At 42.2% G+C, this 6,435-nt stretch overlaps 1 long non-coding RNA gene across 1 annotated transcript; it reads left to right on the top strand.

The window, feature by feature from the left end:
- Positions 1 to 1,019: 1,019 nt before the first annotated feature.
- LOC130123512 (uncharacterized) lies at positions 1,020 to 4,036 on the top strand. Its single transcript, XR_008811328.1, has 4 exons — positions 1,020 to 1,069; positions 1,413 to 1,463; positions 3,715 to 3,782; positions 4,000 to 4,036. It is a non-coding gene; the product is annotated as an uncharacterized LOC130123512 (long non-coding RNA).
- Positions 4,037 to 6,435: the final 2,399 nt, after the last annotated feature.

The following is a 6,435-nucleotide window of genomic DNA, read 5'->3' as shown; positions in this document are numbered from 1 at the left end:
TATTTTGGATGATCATATTTTAGATGTAGTTCTGCTACTACATGTCCTGCAACCTTGACAGTAGAAGTAGCCTAAAAGGCCTTCTGGTATTCAATTAATTCAATAATACAATTTACATTTCCCTCTGTCCAGCTACATTTTTGTTTTGTTTTGACTATTGTGCCTATGATCGCGGCACAGCCATTCTGATATTCATCTTATCATAGAATGGCTTCGAGTGTTGCTATTGCATATTGTATTGACTATATTAACCTTCATACTGGATCCTTAATGTCATTCCAGCTTGAGAAACTCCAGGCTGTGGGGTACAGACCCACTCTTCTCCTCGGCAAGCCAAGCAAAAAGAAGCTTTTTGACTGTGAGATCCTACTTCCCCGTTCCAGGCTCACAATCATGCTCAAGCAATGGTCAAAAAATTTGAGGGGATGTATGACATGGTCTGTGAAGGTAAGATCAATTTATTTTGAAGTCATAATTCAAAAATAATGTATCATTTTTCTGTGACTAATACGAATACTTGTTCACCTTCTTTTTGCACAGGCTGGGTCCCTGGTTGCAGTGATGAACATAGCTTAATTGAGGAGGTCTGTTTGGATATTCTGTTTGCATTGTATATATAGCCTTGGGGGTGGCTGTGGCTCAGGAGGTAGAGCAGGTTGTCCAATGATTGGAGGGTTGGGTTTGGATAAAAGTGCTATATAAGCGCTATTTATCATATATATTGAATTCCAAACATCACTGTACATACATTTGCACTGTATCGCTGTAATTTTCACTGTTATGACACGTCAATGTATTATTTTCTGAATGCACTAATTGACCAAGTCAATTCCTCTTAGGTGAAAGCCTACGTGGCAACAATAAAACTCATTCTGATTTTCACAGACATCAGACCTTGTGACCCTGAATCTGACAGCTGTAGACCCGGAGGAACCCATGGTCCACACCACACCCATGGAGGCACTTGAGGATCCCATGGTCCACGCCACACCCACGGAGGCACTTGAGGATCCCATGGTCCACGCCACACCAACGGATACACTAAAACCTGTTGAATCGGGAGAAGAAGGTACCAGAGAGTGTTGACATTTCTATAATGCCTATGAATACCTACAGGATGTTTTTGTTTACAACCTCATCATCTCTTTTTTTTATTCAGTCGTCACAAACTCACTGGGAGACCTCACTGATCACTACAGTAATTATTTGTCTCACTTTGCCTTCATTTTACCTGGAATCTAGAGAGGCCAGGCTGAGGCCAGGCTGATTAGGAGTGAAGCATGTGAGCTTCCAAGAGTATGCTGGTTTAATGGGGTACACAGCTAAACTTCACAGGAACCGTCCAGCTGTGATGACCAGTTTAATATGATAAATTAAATATTAAGAGCACTTTATCTTTCTCAAACCCACAGCTATCTCCACCAGATCCTCCTCAGCCTCAAGGAGGGGGGAGAAAAGGACAGGTATGTACAGAATGTTAAGACTGTGAGTAGATATTTCTCTGTGAAATCTGAGAAAATGTGTACATTCTCTAGTCAAGGCCAATCCCCAGGGCACCTGGAGTGACATAAGAACTGATCTCAGTGTACCATAGAAGAATTATGAGTTTCCTAGGACACCGAAGTGAGAAATTAAGTCTTGGAAATCTGTGTCCGTATGCCTTATAGAGCCTGTAGTTTCAGAGTGAAGAGGTTGCCATCTAATAATTGCAAATCTGATTGAAATTTGAATGCTTGTGCCATTTTAAAAATATTGAAGCATCTCCTGTAAATACAAAATCTCACCCACAGTTGTCTGTAGGCCAAGGGAGGCTAAAAAGCCAACAAATGTTAGGTTTTCACTATGTCTACTGCATAATCATCGCTCAAGGTATTACCAGATTTTTCAGCCTTTGATCATAACTCTTACGTTTTTCGTTGACCTCTCACCTACTGTATAGTCTGTTTGCCTAGTTGCAATCAACATGAGTTTATTCTGCTGATTCCTATAGACCCTTTTCCTAGTATCCATTTAAACATGTCATACCAGGGTAAACACAAATGGCCCTGTTCTATTTAGGGTAATTCATACAATCATTCTGAATCCTAAGACTTGAGAGTGTCACCTTTCAAATGAGCCCAACATCATGACTGTAGCCTAAAAGTATGAGGTATTATGGGTATGTCATTTCAGGAAAAAACATTAGAAAGGGGTGATTGTTAATCAGTTACACCTACCCTACTATCACACGTCAAAATGGCTGCTGGGGAAAGGGGTCATTGTCGTTCAATAGGGTTGGTTGTCTTAATAAGCATCCACAATAATCTGAGTAAAAATAAACATTCAGAACTATTAGAAAACCCAGTTCAAAAACGTCTCATTTTGCTGTTCAGACAATTTCTCAAGACTAGGTGGGCGTGGGCATGGCCGATTACATTTTGATTGACAGCTCCCTGTTCCAATGGTTACGTACAACAATGGCAGCAGCTACTTTTCATGTTGTCCAGCCCTATAGAGACAGAGCGCATTGAAGTCCTGCTCCCACCGTAGGGTAAAACAGTATTATCGTTCCATTGATTCTGTATTGCGTGAGGTGCCTCCCTTCGCTTCCATCTGCTAGAAAGCAACATCACATTGTCTAAAAGGTTATGTGTATATAAACTAGCCTACACCAAGAGGGTAACGAACCCGCCACTAAGTTTGTATAATCCGCCAAACCGAAAAACTGCCTTTCAAAAAGACAAAAGTGGATCCACCACCAGGCACAGTGCAATGCTGAGGAACAACGGCTTTGCCAATCGTGTAGCCTAAATGTGTTGTCAAAACGCGTAGCCTAAATGTGTTGTCAAAACGTGTAGCCTAAATGTGTTGTCAAAACGTGTAGCCTAAATGTGTTGTTGAAATGTGCGCTGCATATGCGGCTGCTGTTCCTGACAACAACACCGCGGCTCCCCAGACACGTGGTCCACTGTTTCTCCACCAGTTAGGGAATAAAAGAATGACACGTTGTCACCGATAGATGTGCACCCGGGGACAGCACAGAGAGGCATGACGGGGAGCGGGAGATAGATAGAAAAGGTTAGAAAGACTCAGACTCATCACTGTTTTTCAAGCAACAAGCAAGACAGTGTTGGGGGTGGGACAACTGTCGTGAATTTGTTCATGATTGGTTGGATTTATGACGCCATAAACTGTGACCATAACCCCGCCCATTTCAACCCTACTGAAACAAACACTACAAAATAAAAAATGACAATATTACGGATTCGGATTTAAACGAATTTGTAATACTTCGAGATGCTTATTATTATGTACATAGGACCCTCAATTACGTAATTAGAAGGACATTGTGGATCTGGGTTGCCAGGGGCTTTAAATTCTAGAAGACCACATTCTGTTAACAAAACCATTTGGCATCTCTTTCACCCATTGGCCGAGCTACCGCTTCATTTTTCAATGAAATCTTTCTTAATTAATCACTAAAAGCTTCAGCACTTCACTTCGAAGTGGCCAGAGACCACACAGGAGTACAAGCGGACCAGTGTGTGGTTGTTTGTTGCATAGTCTGGTATGATTGAGGTGTTCTCATCTCTCAAAACATACCATGGTGATGTTGAATGCCATCCAGTGTTCAAACAGACTAAATGTGAAAGCTGTTGGACATTTGTAATTTCACCTCTCCATTTGGTCATCACAACTCCACGCTTTACTAATGTATGCTTTTGCTTTTTTCAGAGTGCTCCTATCACAGTGGGCTGGAGGTTTTCCCTATCTGGAGTGTGAACACTACCAGAGTGAGAAAGGTTAGAAAGACATAAGATAAGATGCAAGACCTTTCAATTATATTATCCTCGCTGTGACACTACGTAGCATTGTTAATGCAAACTATTAGGCTTTTTAAGCATAGACATAGCATTTTTTGTATCAATTCTGGAAATAATTAATCATACACCAACGTTGCACCAATGTTCCTTACTCAATTGGTAACTCATTCTTTATTTTTCTCTCTCCCCTCAATAGGGCAAAGCAGAGATTTTTGTGGACTGGCAGCCCTGCCCAGTATGGTATGTACCCAGTATTTTTTTTTGAAACCGTTATCACCTGGACTTATCAGAGTAGGAGGAAGGAATGCAGCACTCAACTTAAACATCACACTCAGACTCAGGGCTGTACAAAGATGTTCCACCAAGTCTGTGGTGGTGCCAACAAGAGTGGGAATTAGCCTGTTAAGTTACAAAACAAGCAGGACAGTACTGAATTTGGCACAACACACAAATGATACCACATTGATATTATCTGTTGTTATTATTATTATTATTGATATTATTTTGTTTGTTTTCAGTGGAGAGGAATGGCCCCCTTCCTGGCAGCCGAAAGAGAACATCGAGATGACTCGAATAAATTAATGAAAATGAGACATTGGACTTTGAGTTCCTCCTTGCTTTCGCTATTATGAATAGTGTGTTTGTTGTGGATAGGTGGTATTTTTTCAACATGGTAACTGGTGCCATCAAGAGAAGGCGGACAAAATGCAACAATTGAATCTGAAAAGCTATATATTTATTCTGTCAGTGTACATTGCACATAAACAGATGTCGAAGGGATAGATAGGTAGAATGACCCAAAAAACATCATTTAGTAAAGCCTATATGTCAGTACAGGGATTGTGTTCTACACAATACCTGCACTCTTCATATGTCAACAAAGGTGAGGAAACTATTTGTAACCGGTAGTAGATCTGATCAAATAAAACAAATAGTGTTGCCTGAGCCAATATGACCAAGCAAAGAATGTAAATTTTGTTGGTCAATTTCAAATTTCGCAGTAACTATAATGGTGATAAGTAACTATAATGGTTTCAAGAGACACTATTTGGAAGTGGAAACAATGAACCATCCCAAGAAGACGGATTGGATGACACGACTACAATGCATGAACAGCGTCGACGAGTTCAGAGAAGGCGGAAGTATTATCTGACAACTGGACGAAACATCACATTTGCAGAGGCCTATCATTTCCAAATCATTGACCACTTGACTTTTTCAATAATTGTAATACACAATTTCAAGCGACAACATTATATTTTAAATTATAACAATAATTAATATTTAGAAAGAACTTACAGGACCATGGAGAGACTATCAAGGTACAGCCCCGACACATATGGAGGTAAATGTGCCATCACATGCAGTTGTGCAGTGATCTGCCCTTGAAAGGGATGAGTTGCTTAGCCGAAGGTTTACCTGCGTTCTACCAAAGCCACGTGACCGGAAGTTGCTTTCAACTTCGCTAACTCAGCTAAGGTGCCCAAATCCCACTCTCCGCCAGAATCTTACTCCCCCTCACGGAAGTGGTTGTAGCTACGGCTGTGGGGGTGCTGAAGACATGAGCCAATATACTTCTATATACGCCAGAGTCTCCTGAACACGGAGAGACCAACCCCAAGTCGATCGGCGCTTTCTCGGCCGAGCTATAGCTTCTTTTCCGCACCTACTCCCACACCGGCAAATGCCTCCATTTTGCGTCTTGCCAACCCAGGCTAGGTGGTTAGGGGTAGGTGCAGAAAAGTGACCATAACTCGGTCGATAAAGCTCCGACCGACTTAGGGTTGGTTTCTATGTGTTCAGGGGACTCGTGCGTATAAAAACGTGCCGGACTCATGTCTCTATCACCCCCACAACCGGAGCTACAACCGCTTATGTGAAGGGGAGTGAGATTCTGTCGGGGAGTGGGATTTGGGCACAACACCGGCGCTCAGGGCGTAGGCTACCCGGGCATGAGCACCCTTCTCCGGTTACAGAGGGCGCCGATGATCGGTACCTCTCGCGGCACCTTACCGCCGTGGGCTGCATAGCTACATGTCAAATTGTCGCTGGTGACACACATTACATAGATAGATTGACAGACAGCTATATTGATAGACAGCTAAATAGATATTTTAATGACCCCCGCTATAGCAAAGAACAGTGAAGATCCGCAGCAGCCTGCCAGCCCGTTGAAGCTCGATGTAGCCTATCTTATAAGGCATGCTTCGTCAAGAGACTTCAGTGTGTTTCTGTCATTAGGATACTGTATGTCACAATGACATGCATATAATCAAAATATTGAGTAAGCAACCTCAAAGAGGTTCTTTCATTAGAGACCAAACATATGTTTGTAGGTGAAGAGGTTATAAGTTATAAGCCTTCTATCTTCAGTATGCTGGTGTCCAAGTGTTCCTCCATCCATCCGTCCATCCATCCATCCTTCCACTCATCCAACCATCCATCCACTCATCCATCCATCCACTCATCCATCCATCCATCCATCCATCCTCTATGGGGTTTTCATTGTTTACTTCACCTTTTGACCCCAGCAAGATAAGGGTTGTGGCTATGGCTTAGTTGTGTCTGTGTGGGTGACAGGACAGTGGAGGGTCTGGGTGGAAGTTTTGCTATCAATCAATAGGCAAGAACT

The sequence above is a fragment of the Lampris incognitus genome, chromosome 14 (assembly GCF_029633865.1).
Source record: "Lampris incognitus isolate fLamInc1 chromosome 14, fLamInc1.hap2, whole genome shotgun sequence".
In the NCBI taxonomy this organism is placed as follows: domain Eukaryota; kingdom Metazoa; phylum Chordata; class Actinopteri; order Lampriformes; family Lampridae; genus Lampris; species Lampris incognitus.
Note: the sequence above shows the minus strand (reverse complement) of the source record. Positions and strands in the feature narration are given on the sequence as shown.